The sequence below is a fragment of the Amblyomma americanum genome, chromosome 10 (genome assembly GCF_052857255.1).
Source record: "Amblyomma americanum isolate KBUSLIRL-KWMA chromosome 10, ASM5285725v1, whole genome shotgun sequence".
Taxonomy (NCBI): Eukaryota; Metazoa; Arthropoda; class Arachnida; order Ixodida; family Ixodidae; genus Amblyomma; species Amblyomma americanum.
The window spans coordinates 71700334-71715096 of NC_135506.1; the positions used below are offsets into that span (position 1 = coordinate 71700334).

At 47.4% G+C, this 14763-nt stretch overlaps 1 non-coding gene across 1 annotated transcript; it reads right to left on the minus strand.

Annotated features, from left to right (window-relative positions):
• Positions 1-14375: 14375 nt before the first annotated feature.
• TRNAS-ACU (transfer RNA serine (anticodon ACU)) lies at positions 14376-14447 on the minus strand. Its single transcript has one exon. It is a non-coding gene; the product is annotated as a tRNA-Ser (tRNA).
• Positions 14448-14763: the final 316 nt, after the last annotated feature.

Here is a 14763-nt window from a genome sequence, read left to right on the forward strand (position 1 = left end):
CGCTTAACGCATTCTTCTTCTTCGTCTCCTTAGTAAGCGTGGCAAATGCACACGCAGGGAAGGAAGGAAGGAAGGCCTCAGACGTTGCTGGCACATACCCACTACGGGGCAGTGGCCAAGACACAGGCGGTTAATTGCTGGATACAGGAAAGTTTTGACGGGAAAAGGAGTGGTAATAGTATGTAGTCTGAGAGATTGGAAGATGAAAGGGCAGGGATCCTGTTAACTTCAAGATCAAAGACGGGACATTGGCTAATGTGCATCATAGTATACAATGCCTGTAATGTTTCAATGTCGTACTGAGTCAGAGCGGAAAAAAGAAATCAGAATGGGAGTCGCTGCGTTTCTTGATGAAAATTTTGCACAGCAGAGCGCATACTCCTGTCGTTGTTGTTGTTCCCCTCACAAAATGGCACATACACACAAGGGGGATTGGCCATAACTAGGCGGTGACTATTTAAATTGCAGATTGCATATGGCCAGCGTGGGATGACCTAAAAAAATAGTGTAACTCTGTTTCCATAGCAGAGGAGGTTGCAGGAGGTTAGGGCGGCCTAAGAAACTTAAAATTAGGTAAGGGAATCAGTTAAAAAATAGATTGAGAGAGAGAGAGAGTAGGAATCGAAAAAGTAGTTACCCAAATACGAAAGCTTATGATGGTATGGGCAGTACGAAAGCCTATGAAGGTAGACTTTTTGATTCTAGCAGATAATTTTGAACGGCAGAGCAAACATACCCATTGGTATGGCCAAGCATAGAAGCGCCAAGGGACAGTACAACCGCAGAAGAGAGACGCATATTGAGATTTTTCATTGGGACCTCTAACAGTCGCCTCTGGATCGATGAATAGCGACGACAAAAGAGAAGAAAGTGCTCTATTGTTTCCGGCTCAGCATAATACGGACACAATGAAGAGATCAACAGAGGAGGCCTGTAGAGGTCGCTTCGCCAAGTTGTGCACTTCGGCGTGCGCTAAAGATGTTGGTGGAGACAGTGATATTTGTGTTCGTCTGAAGAAGGTGTGTTCACTTTCAAGAGTAAAATCATACCGGATATGCGTGTAAAGGTGATATTGTTTAGGTAAAGTCTGTGCGTGCTTTTAGATCTGCATTGCTAGGTTACAATTATGAAGTAATTGCACATTACCATCCACCTCAGCGCAGCCATGAGGTTGAAAGGCAAAGGAATTCATGTTTGTCAGAAATGTTGAAGTTGCGCTAACATAATGCAGCTACAAAGTCATGCACAGCACAACGCGTCCACTAGGTGCCCCTCTAACACTCTTGAGCCTACGACGCTTCGTGTTCTACGTGTTTCTGGCTATCCTGGCAACCAGAGAGCATTGGTTCGAAACACGCTGCTGGCTATTTTCTTTTTCTATATTATGATTTCAGGAATTGCGGTATTTTTCTATACTGATGCCGGAAGAAGAGGGACGCTATGTTTTGAGCAGAACAAGCTCCTTACGCTGTCCCGTTAATAAGAAACAATAGGCTCCACCCAAGAAGCCGTAGTCGAAGGAGAAAAAGGAACGCAAGTATCATGTGTCACTCATGGCTTGCGTAAGGAGAAAATTTTCGAAAGGAACCTTTATCGATAGCACTGCAAGGCGAAGAGTAAAAATCTTATTCATAATCTGCCATGGCAACTCAGGGCTGAATGGGACAGTGACCTCGAGTGTTCCAGATCCAGAAGCTGTGTGTAACCAGTTATAATGAGTAATTTCTATTTATAGCCAGGTGCGACGTTTCAGTAGAAACCTTCATGACAATTGTCTATCTATCTAAATCAAGAGCAATAGGGTGGATGGGGCACTTCTCTCAACACACTAGTGTTTGCATAGGTTTTTACGTGGCACCCGTTTTGAGCAATATTTTCCCGGCCGAAGCGGACAGACACATTCCGTGTAATTCGGTGGGGCTAATTCAATAAATTTCAAGTATGTCGATGACTATCTTGTGTTTTCTTAAAATTCCGAAATAAAACGCAGAATCCGTGACATATCGAAGGCTTTCAAAGAAAGCATCTCAGGCCTGAGTTTCGCCGTTAAAACGTCTAAAGAAGAGGCACGTAAATTTTTGCACTTGTCGTTGACCATCCACCACGATCACATTTACTCGACCTACAGCCACCAGTCGGCCCAAGCTCTCTTTGACTACTACTCCGGGACTACTCCTCTGGGCACTCATAAATAATCAAGAATATTTTTGCAACGTCCTGTGTATAAGGAACGTCTTGCAAAACACAGCATCGCGAACAACCAGCGGTACAGTCCAGGCACAGACCAGAGGCACCGGTCAGTCCAGAGCACGCACGAGGGACGGAGCGGTCGGCGGTCGAGCTTCGGAGCGTTCGGCATCTCTCGTCGTCTTCTTCGTTAAGCGGCGCCAGGCTCTGAAGATTCCAAAGCTGAAGGCCAGTCTTACAATTCCTCCCGGGGCGAAAGGGCGCCATCCTGGCTGCCTAGGGTGATGTGACGACAATGGAGTCATAGTATGGTTTGAGGCGGGTAGTGTGGACAATGGCGCGGTCTCGGAGGCGATGATCAGGAGATACCGTAAGGGGTTCGATGAGGTAATTGACGGGGGATGTCTGCTGAAGATTGTGGTAGGGCCTGTGGTACTTGCTAAAAAGTTTGGAGGAAAGGCCGGGACCTGAGGAGGGTACCCAGAGCCGGACCAAAGAGTCAGGAGGGTAAGCAGGAGGAAGTGCAGAGGGCTCAAGGGTGCTTTGCCGCTGCTGCTGGGCGTGAGAAGTGAAGGACCGGGGACGCTGTCGGCATTGTTCGGCAAAAGTTGCGGCTTGACAAAGAGATGTAAATTCAGAATCGTCAGGGCGGTAAGGTAGAATGGCGTCCATTGTGCAAGAAGCTCACGGCCGTAGAAAAGGGAGCACGGAGAGAATCCGGTGGTGGCTTGAGCAGCGGAGTTATAAGCGTATGTGACAAAAGAGAGAACGCGGTTCCAGTTACAATGGTCGGAAGCAACGTACATGGCCAGTATATCGCCGAGGGTGCGGTTAAAACGCTAAACCATGCCAATTGTCTGAGGATAGTAGGCGGAGCGTGTGCGGTGAACGATGTTGCATTCCAGAATGAGGCTATCTACAACTTCAGAGAGGAAGGCCGTACCTCTATCATTGAGCAGCTCTTTGGGCGCACCATGGCGAAGAATGGTGCGATGGAGAATGAAGGATGCATTGTCGAGGGCTGTAGCGGATGGTGAAGGTGACGTTTCTGTGTAGCATGTAAGGTGGTCGATGGCAACAATGATCCAGCGGTTCCCGGTTGATGTGCTGGGAAGAGGGCCGTAGAGGTTGATGCAACCCGCTCGAAGGGCTGCGCTGGGCAAGGCAGCGGCTGCATAGGAGCGGAGGGTCGGCGAGGTGGATGTTTTGGTGGCTGACATGCGGTGCAGGACTGAACGAACCGACGGACATACCGGGCCATCCCACGCCAGCAGTACAGCTGTCGTAGACGGGTCAAGCTCTTCAAGAATCCGGCAGGGGCACATTGGGGACCATTATGGTAGAAAGAGGAAATGAAAGAGCGCAGATGTGTCAGAATGACGAGAAGCCACTTGCGACTCTCCGGGAGGTATTTGCGGCGGTAAAGAAGCTCGTCTCGTAAGGCGAAATCGTGTGCCTGACGGCGGAGAGCACGGGAAGGAGGTCGAGCCGATTGGCCTGATAAGAGATCTAAGAGGCAAGTGGGTCTTTGCGTTGCTCGGAAGTCATATCAGCGAACTCAAACGTCAAAGACGACAGGGCGGGTATACAAGGCACTGCCTAAGATGGTACAGGCGATCATGAGAGGCCATGAGCATTGGCATGTTTGCGGCCGGAACGATAGATAACACGAATGTCGTACTCTTGGAGTCGCAGAACTCAGTGCGCCAGTCGGCCATAGGGATCTTTCACAGAGGGCAACCAGCAGAGGGTGTGGTGACCAGTGACTACGTCAAAAGGGCGCCCGTACAGGTAGAGGCGAAATTTGACGATTGCCCAAAGGATGGCTCAACACTCCTTCTCGGTGACAGACTAGTTGACTTCAGCTTTTGTGACTGTCCGGCGGGCGTAAGCGACAACGTATTCGTCAAAGCCTTAAGCCTTGCTTGCGCGTAGCGAGTACAGCACCGAGGCTGACGATTCTGGCATAGGTGTGGAGTTCCGACGCAGAATGAGGGTCGATGTGACGCAGAATTGGTGGAGTTGTCAGGAGGCGACAGGGTGTCGTAAACGCTTTATCACAGGCTGGCGACAAATCCGAAAGATCGTAGTTGGAAGGGAGCTTGGTCAGGGGGAGATGATATTGGCGAAATTGCGGACAAAGCGGCGGAAGTAGGAGCAGAGGCTGACGAAGCTGCGGGGGTGTTTTACAGAAGTGGGGTTCGGGTTCGGCGGAGAGCACGGGAAGGAGGTCGAGCCGATTGGCCTGATAAGAGATCTAAGAGGCAAGTGGGTCTTTGCGTTGCTCGGAAGTCATATCAGCGAACTCAAACGTCAAAGAAGGCAGGGCGGGTATACAAGGCACTGCCTCAGATGGTACAGGCGAACATGAGAGGCCATGAGCATTGGCATGTTTGCGGCCGGAACGATAGATAACACGAATGTCGTATTCTTGGAGTCGCAGAGCTCAGTGCGCCAGTCGGCCATAGGGATCTTTCACAGAGGGCAACCAGCAGAGGGCGTGGTGACCAGTGACTACGTCAAAAGGGCGCCCATACAGGTAGAGGCGAAATTTGACGATTGCCCAAAGGATGGCTAAACACTCCTTCTCGGTGACAGAATAGTTGACTTCAGCTTTTGTGACTGCCCGGCGGCCGTAAGCGACAACGTATTCGTCAAAGCCTTAAGCCTTGCTTGCGCGTAGCGAGTACAGCACCGAGGCTGACGATTCTGGCATCGGTGTGGAGTTCCGACGCAGAATGAGGGTCGAAGTGACGCAGAATTGGTGGAGTTGTCAGGAGGCGACGGGGTGTCGTAAACGCTTTATCACAGGCTGGCGACCAATCCGAAAGATCGTAGTTGGAAGAGAGCTTGGTCAGGGGGAGATGATATTGGCGAAATTGCGGACAAAGCGGCGGAAGTAGGAGCAGAGGCTGACGAAACTGCTGGGGTGTTTTACAGAAGTGGAGTTCGGAAATTCGGTCACAGCTCGCAACTTAGCCGGGTCCGCGAGAACGCCATCCTTCGATACGTCATGTCCAAGAATAGTGATTTGCCGAGCTCCGAAGCGGCACCTTTTCAACTTGAGTTGGAGGCCAGCGTCGGCCAGGCAGCGAAGAACAGTCTCAAGGCTCTGGAGGTGAGACGAAATGTCCGGAGAAAAGATCACAGCGTCGTCTAGGCAACAAAGGTATGTCTGCCACTTAAGCCCTCGGAGTCCCAGGCAGCACAACAACATTTGTCGAACGTTGAGCTATCACTGGCAAAAATTGGCACGAACATCGGTCCTACACTGGCATTTATGCTGAGCGCTACCATTTTGACACATTGGCCCTACTTTCATGTCAATTTAGGGCCAATGTACGGCCGATTAAGGGGTCAACGTAGGCCTGACGTTAGTTCTGCGGCATGGGCCAGTAAAGGTCGCAGGTTGGCATCCAGCTTTCGAACATGGGCATCCAGGTTTCGAACATTTGCATCCAGCCTTCTAATATTGGTATCCAGCCGTCGAACATTGGTATCCGGCTTTCGAACAATGACATCTAGCTTTATGCAACATGGGCCAGTAAAGGTCTCGGACTGGAATCCAGCTATCAAACATTGGTACCCAGCTTTAGAATAATGGTATCCAGCTTTCGAACCACGGCATCCAGTTTTTGAGCAATGGTATCCAGGTTTCGAACACCGGCACATTCAAACCCGGTTGCTGGTTACTGACCAGCATTTTTGATTTAGTCTTCGAAAGTAATCAGGCTGCATGGCTGGCTTCTTGCTTGGAGTGACATATATGGTAGAGTATGAACCCTAGGACGTCCTCACAATTCAACACTCGTCTTTAGGGAAGGGCTACCCTATACAACGGAGATGCAAACCTTGCACCCTGGTTCCTTTTCGCAAACATGGTACTATTCACCTACCAGCCCGCAGGAAGGTAAGAAAGAAAAGAGCCAACCAAAAGTATTAAAAAGGGTCTTTATTCAAAGCAGCTGAGAGGCTCTTGAGGTGGTGTGCCTATAGGCAGGGCTCGGGCAGGGGTCAGGACCTGGAGTGGGGTGCCGGGCTTGTGGTGGGGTCCTGGGCAGAACTTTGGTGGGGTGCTGGGCAGAACTTCCGGTGCGGTACATTTATTTTCATGTTTGCTGCGTGCCGATGATTCAGGTTAGACTACACAGCTCGGCAATCGGCTGTAGCACGGCTAAGAGATCCATAAACTGCTTAACGAGGCTGTCCTCCTGTGAACTGATCACTCATATCTGAAGTAATCGTTGCACTCCTCTTGCAAAAGGACTTTTCCACGGCACTCAAATTTCTTGTCCAACTCTTCCACAATGACCTCACAATGCGTCGAGCCTGCAAAGAGAGGCATGATGTCACGTTAACCTAAATATAGCCGTCACAGGACAAAAACAGAAATGATTAAATAACACTGAATTTCGTGAGGTACAGTCGGCGTGAAAACACTCGACACACATTATATAGGAAATTTTGCAACAACTAGCACCGCATTTTTCGCACAAAGTGAAATTTTATTTGTCTTGTCCCAAATTGATGATTTTAGTTAATTGCGCCGTTTCGCACTTCCAGTAAGGTATTCGATGTGAAAAAAAAACTAAGCAATGTAATATTGAAAGGAAGTAAATGTTTTATTTTGTTTTATTATCATAACTACGTGTCTCTAAACTGTGAGCGCATTTTTTATTCAGGTAAAGATGCACAGGTTGTAGCATCTCCTCTATATGGACGTAAAAACAGCAGTTTCGAAAAAAGCTTGTTTGTTTCAATGGGGTAAAAATAAATACTTTGGATGAAAAAAACTCATAACACCTCTGTTTTTTTAAATCCAACAGTTTATCTTAGTCGCTTCAAATGAATATAATACACATTCGAAACTGACTTGAAAACCACACAAACACTCGTCTGACAATCCAGAGTAGTGGCTTTTTTTTTTCATTGAGAGATAACTTGGCAAAAGCTTTTGCCTTAAATTGTGGATTTTCAATTGCACCTGCAAGTGTGTTAACCACAGAGAAAGAGCGCAGAAGTATTATACATATCCTTACCGACTGTTCTGTATTGGAACACAAAACAGTTCAGATTCCTATCCTGCATAAGCTGTACATGACAAACGTATTCCTGAATGAATTGGATGAAAGGTAAGAAGAATTCAAACCGCTGTTCGACGAAGTAGTGAATGTTTGGTGAATTCATTGCACCAAGGACGAAAAATAAAATTCTTACCATTCGGGAAGATCTGCACTGCGCACGACGTCAAGCCAGACATTTGGCAATGAGAGTAGATACATAGAAGTCGTCCTCGTGCTTTGTCTCCTCTTCTTCTGCCAGCAAAAATAAAGCCGCATGTAGTCAGAGCAACACTTACTCCCAAAATCACATTGATTTCCTAATGTATCTCAAGATAAAATATTTGTAGTGCTTACAAGCAAGGTATTGCAGGCCAGGGTAGTGAACCGCGTCGGAGCTCTCACATAGTATCGGATGTGGGTTTTCGCTTGGGCAGACTACGAACGGAGCCAGCTCGAGTGTGCATGCTCTTTCGTCGCGTTGGCTGTGCGGTTGGGGGCCGCCGTGCCAGGCAAATCAAGACTCGTCCCGTCAAAAGAGGAATGTGTCGTGGCGATCATCGCGCTGTGACGAATGGCAGGGGAGACGACGGTGATGGGAGGGAGGGGCAGCAAGGAGGGGAGTCATTTTCTTTTACGCAGGTTTTGTGGGCCCAAAAAAGTTTCGAGCTGAAAGGTAGACAAAAGAAAATCTTTGGGTGCGGGGGGGGCAACGAGAGGCGCAGCACTTACCTGCGCGTGGGAGAAACAGCTAGGAGAAAGTGAGTAAAAAAAAGCGCCTCGTGGGGGGGGGGGGGGGGGGGTACCGCGCTGCCTTGAAAAGGGCACGTCCGGGAGGTCGGTTGGGGAGATAGTAGACTCCAAGAGGGAGATGGGCCGAAACATGTCAAAGAGGTTTGGAATTCTCCGAGAATGAGTCATAAGCAGTTTTGAAGGTAAGGATGTGGAAAACGTGGAAGCGTCAAAGTTTTCTTGCAAAGCCGCTTTAGGCTCCGTGCGCTGCAGTTTGGTGCGCGCGAGTGGCGCCACCTGGTTAACAGCGGTGGCGAAAGGCGGACGCAGCCGACGCAGCTCTCTGGTTCAGTTTGCAGTGAGCGAGGCGAGCGGTGAGGTGTTTCGTTCGAAGGCGAAAACAAACTTGGATAATTATGGGTGCTCGACCTACTGCTCTGTTTAGCAATGTCACAACAGCTATAAAAACACTGCAGCAAAAGGTACCGAATATATTGTTACGATGGAGTGGCAGTGGAAGACGAAGTGGCCGCTCGCGTGAAAGGACGAACGAAGAAGAGGTGGTTAATGCAGCTCCCTGTTAGTGTTGGTGCTCCCTGCTAGGAACTATTCTAACCCCCAACACTTGTAAATAAATGTAAATAGTATTTCCCCGTAAAAAGATTTTAACTTTCTTTGGACATCGTGCATGCTCACTCACGCACAGAGGGTCTGATGGAAATGAGTACACTGTGGAATTAAATTGATGAGTGTGAACTGGGAAAGGGTTGACACTGACAAGGGTGTTTTGAACGTGCCATCATTGGTAGGAGTTGCTTTAGGTCTTTATGTAGAGGGAAGGAATGCGCTCAGTCAGTCACAGGAAATGGTCTACGGTGAAGTTCTTGGAGCTAGCATCTGAAGTTTGAGTCTTCGTTTGTTATGCTCATCTGTGGTTCAGCGAGTCAATTTTGCTTCTTGTTTTTTTGTGCTTGTGTGTATGCTGTGGGAGCGACGTCGTACTTCTGAGAATGCTTATGTTGTTTTCACATTGTTTCGCCTGTTTTGTGCATTTATTTGAATCATTTTATTTCCTACAGTGGTTTAATATTTTGTATGCTTATTTGTTGCATTTCTGAGATCTCAAATCCTGTTCTGGTCAAGGGAAAAGAAAAATAGAGAGTGGTTCAAATTTCCCTATATATATTTCTTGGATTTCACAACATCCCTAAACCCTTAATATCTGGAATTAATATTTTGATTTTAATGAAGTTTATCGTCCCAATGCAACTCAGACTATAAGAGGCGCAATAGTAGGAGGTTCCAAATAATTTGAACCACTTGGTTTTTTTTTAACGTGCACTGACATCGCGCAGTACGCGGGCCTCTAGAATTATGCCTTCATCAAAATGCGACCGCCGCAACCAGGATCGAACCCGAGTCATTTAGGTCAGCAGCTGAGCACCATAACCACTGAGCCACCGCCGCGGCCTTTCTAGAGTTAAGTATTTACCAAAAGAAAAATACGACCGAAATAATTCATGTAATTGGTGCCTTCACGAAATCCCTGGAATGAAAGTCCTCTAACTGTGGAAGGTACTTAGCAAGAAATCCATCGTATTTTTGTATGCTTAGAGCTATGCTTCTCTGAGGGGAATACACAAAGTAAAGCAGAGTCGATCCTGCAGGATGTAGAGCATTATAATCTGATATGTGTAGTAAGTGCGTTTTTCGCAATTCTAGCCGACCATTCACATAGCGGATGTCATAGTGGGTGTAAATTACATGGCTGATTTCATTATCAGTGTCAGAGACTTTTTCTCAAACTGTAAAGGTACTTAATTAATCTCAATAAGCTCAATGCGATGCCAAATATTGCATTGCCGTTGGGACTGCAACACAATCATGACTGCTCGCCATCGGTGATCAGCCCAACCAGAAAGCAATTGAAACTAATTGTAGCAGTGGTGGCGCCAAGGCTTTCAATGCCTTTAAATCCGCAGAGAAGCAGGCATCGCGGTTAGTGCTCGTCTGCTATGCGGCCGGGCTGACGCGAACGCACCGGCATGAAGGAGGGCGCAGGGCCAACACGGCCAGTCTCGAGGAGAGCACGGGCTTTCCCCTCGAGAGACCGGCCGTGACTGAGCGTCCGGTTAACGCGGCGAGTGCCGCGAGGCGGCGCTGGCGATGTGGTTGCTGCTGGCGCTACCATACCAGCGCACGAAGCCCATAGAAACATCATGTCTGGCGACCGAAAACTTTGAAGTGAAAAATGTGGAGCTCGAGATGTACTTCGCCAAGACGACCTCAGACACTCGCGCATTCTGTGGGGCCGTTAGTTCAGGATGGCTTAAATGATTACATGAAATAACAAAAACATAAAAGAATAAATTAAAGATTATGCAAGCAAATGCGCACTTTTTCATAGTATTACATACGGGACATGGGGCAAACAAGCTAGGTTAACATGCGTCTAACACCATTTGTCAGTAGATTTATTCGCTGGTCGTCGAATAATCTTCCAATGTTTTGTTGGTGTGGAAATTTCATACAAAAAGCCAAAAGAAACAACATCGTGTTGAACTGTGGCTCGCAACTATTGCCGATGCTTTTCATCAACAAAGGTAATAATCGAAAGAAAAAAATAATTTGTTAGCAAATAAGTAAAGACGTCAGCAAGAGCTATAGCCCTCAATGAGAATTACGCAACAGAGCCATAATATGCACAAAAAACAACATTTCGAAACATTTCGATCTGCAGAAAAGGAAGGAAAAAGCAAATCGAAAAACACAGGGGAAGGCGCGATCACAGGGAAGGACGTACGGAAGCGTAGGAATCTTTTACCCCGTGTTGAAGGGGCGGCCTACTGTTCCGCGCGTGCGCAGCCTATAATTGTAAATTACGAGGCCACAGGTTCGTTTCTGGACGTTGCTAAAATGGCACACAAAGTCGGCTTAGGGAATGCACTTGCACCAAGTTATTACTTTTTATTTAGTATCTCTATTAAGCAAAGATTCACTGCGCAGTGTGGCAGTGAATTCTCTAGAGTGAAGCAAAAAAGCGCTTTTCTATTAAAAAATCATGAAATGAAAGTCATTTGATTTTTTTTAGAAGGAAGCCCTCTTGGGCTGGTTTTCAGATACTCGCGCAAACAGGGCGTGCAAAAACACTTTAAAATACATAAAGTTCATACAAATAGGTGGGTTATTATACCCAGGAATCGGACAAAGGCAACAGCGTGAGCTCTGTGCACTTCTCAAAAAAGTATTTTTTTTATCAGCGGCGTGGCTAAGCCATATATAGTTAAACGAATCATTGCAACTGGGTCAGGCCAGCGCATATTCGTTAATTACTAAATTTACCAGACCTTTTGAAAGGAATTTTAGTGGTTAGTTGCAGCCGCTTCTTGTTCCCAGTATAAACAATAGACTTTTACAGATCCGTAGTTGTCTGGATGGTGTCGAAGTCGGCCATAGGCCCGTTTCACACGCATGCGATTTTCGCCTGCGACACTGCGAACTCCGTCGGTCTGTGACTGGGGAGGGCCGTCGGTCTATTTGCAGACGGCTTGCGATCGAGTTCCGTCCGGTTGGTATTCAATCGCAGCTTCGGTGTGTTCGCTCAACGACTGAACAATGGGGAGTGCCGAGAATGCGTGCGACTTGCGGTCACGTGGGAGCAGTTGCCGCGGGGGAAGCAAAATTGTTTATCCCAATCAAGACATTGAAATAATGCCCCACATCTAAAAATACACTCGTCATAACATTATCAACACATTTCGTGTAGCGTTTCTGTCGCGTTTAATCATGGATTGGCTTTACAAAAAACAAGAAACCTGGACTGTACCTTTGACCGAATTCTCTGCGGAGTTGCATGTGAAAGCACTGGCCGAGAATCGCACTGCGGCATCACCGGCTTGGCCGACTTTTTAGTTCTAGCTGCAGCATGTGAAACGAGCCTTATGGACAGAGCGGTTCCTCTGTGGCGGAATATGCATACTCGACTGACCACCACCGAAGTCGCCGTCACGTCAATGCACAACTCAAAATCACCGAACGGACCGAACAAAAGTCGATGGCAGCAGCGCACAGCGACAGAATGCCTTTGGAATGCTTCGGAATGCGTTTGGAAATTGTTGGGAAGCATCTTAGAACACAATTCATCAGCGGCGGAGCCTGCGGCAGGCGTCGCCGCGCCGCTCCTCGACGGCATCGACACGCTCCTCCTATAGTTTCTTCTGTGCGAGAGCTCCCTCTGGCCGGCGCGATCTGCTGACAGCTTAAATCGGTTTCATTGAGTTTTTTCGTCGTAACTATGCCTCTATCTCCGGCTGCGCAGTCGGAAAATATTCGTTGTTTATCCAACTCCGCACATATACCGCGAAAGTGCTTGGTAAGAAAAAGAATAATGAAACTTAAAAATTCTTGAATTCGCCCAAGCGCAGCGCAGGAGCTCAAACGGGTTTTAGCGCGTTCGAAAATTGTAAACTATTTTAAATAATAAATTACAAAATCAATCTTCTGCCCAGTATAATGGATGGTGCAATGTTTGCTAACACCTGCTAGTATACTTTTAACACTGGATAAGGGGTGGCAAGCCAAGGCCAATATAGCCATGTTTCGAAAATGGCTTAGCCAATTCTGGCAGAGAGTGGGAGAACTCTGGCTAACATGGCCCATGATAGCCAGGCTTTGAAAATGGCTTAGCCAATTCTGGCAAGGAATGGGAGAACTCTGGCTAACATGGCCCATCATAGCCATAATTTTCTGATGGCACAGCCAATATCAGATCCTCACTGGCAACTCTGGGCCTACTTAGGGCCATGCTTTGCCAGTGGCTCTCTAATACTGGCCTGCTGTCATGTGCACCTGGGATATATATATGAGAGTTCGGATGTTCTTTGCGGCTGCGCGCCTACCCTTTCCTTTCAATCTTTTTTCCTCTCCCCTCCTCTTTCTAAGACACGCCGGCAGTGGGCGTGGAGGCTAGTCCTCCAGTAGACAAGCCCGTGTCTCCCTCCTTTTCATCCTTCCCAACAATCACTGAAGAAGAAAAAGAAGGATATATATATATATATATATATATATATATATATATATATATATATATATATATATATATATATATATATATATATATATATATATATATATATATATATATATATGGCCAGGTTGCAAGCCACTTGCCGGGCAGATACGAGGCCTGCCACAAAACTGGTTTCAAGCCGAGAGACAGACTGACAGACAGCAGAAAAATGCAGGTCATGACCGCTATAAATAATAGCACACTAAAAAGCAAAACAATCCAGAATTGCCAAAACAAATGATGGTTGATTTGTCCCGTTAAGCCAAAGGCAAGTCCGCGTGCTGGAAGTTCCACTGTCATTTTAGTTCTGGTGATCGGATGCAAGGTTCACGGATGGCAGTTGTTCGGATAGCGATAGTGGGTTAATGTCCATATATGCGAAATGGGTTGTTCTTCATTCATAGATGAATCGCAGTTTTCCTGCCGCTCCTGGTGCAGTGGTGCAGCGGTCAAGGCATGAGCCACACTCCTTCTATGGCAGGTGCTGCCATTGGTGGTACTTGGGTTGCGATCCAAGTTGAGCTTCCCGGGCAGCCTCTAACGATTATTTGAGCTGAAGCCTGACGCGGTGGGCAGTCTACGGCGCTTACCTGTCCACCCATTATACCGAGGCAGGCGTCCACCACCCGGTGGGCAGGTAACCAGCCTGCCATAAACCCGGATTGAAACAAACAGATATTCTGACAAACTCGCAACGGATAAATCCGGGAAATGTCCATAATAAATGGTTGGGGACTAAAAATATTGCATGCACTTGTGTTCAGAATCTGTGTTAAGCTAAAGGATTCTCACAAAAACCAGGTGGCAGGAAAAAATGTGGTGCATCATTGGGGACTATCACTGGCAACAAATATTCCTAGCGGTATTCGATGAACCTGTTTCGGCATGCTGAGGGCACGCTGCGCGGTTTGCTTGAGCCATATCGAAGTGTTCAACTTCCCTACATGACGCTATCAGCTTGGCGCCGGGCGCATGACACTGCCCTGTTTGGTTTCAGTCGAACGCTCAGCCGTCAAACGCACGTATAAAATTTATGATTTAATCTCTCATTGAAAATTGCGCCATTTTCTTTTAATAATATTAATAATAATAATAATAATAATTGGTTTTGGGGGAAAGGAAATGGCGCAGTATCTGTCTCATATATCTTTGGACACCTGAACCGCGCCGTAAGGGAAGGGATAAAGGAGGGAGTGAAAGAAGATAGGAACGAATAGGTCCGTAGTGGAGGGCTCCGGAATAATTTCGACCACCTGGGGATCTTTAACGTGCACTGACATCGCACAGCACACGGGCGCCTTAGCGTTTTTCCTCCATAAAAACGCAGCCGCCGCGGTCGGGTTCGAACCCGGGAACTCCGGATCAGTAGTCCAGCGCCCTAACCACTGAGCCACCGCGGCGGGGACCATTTTCTTTTCCCAAAAATCAATTTTTAATGAGGGTTTAACGTCCCAAAGCGGCTCAGGCAGAAGTCTAAATTATTCTTGAGCCCTCCACTACGGCCCCTATTCTTTCTTTCACTCCCTGCTTTGTTCCTTTCCCTTCGGCATGGTTCAGGTGTCCACCGGTATGTGAGAGAGATGCTGCGCCATTCCCTTTCCTAAAAAAGTCAATTTTTAATGAAGGCTCAACGTCGCAAAGCTCTTCAGGCTATAAAGGACGCCGTAGTGTAGGGCTTTAGCGTGCACTGACATCGGACAGTACAGTTAAATGAAT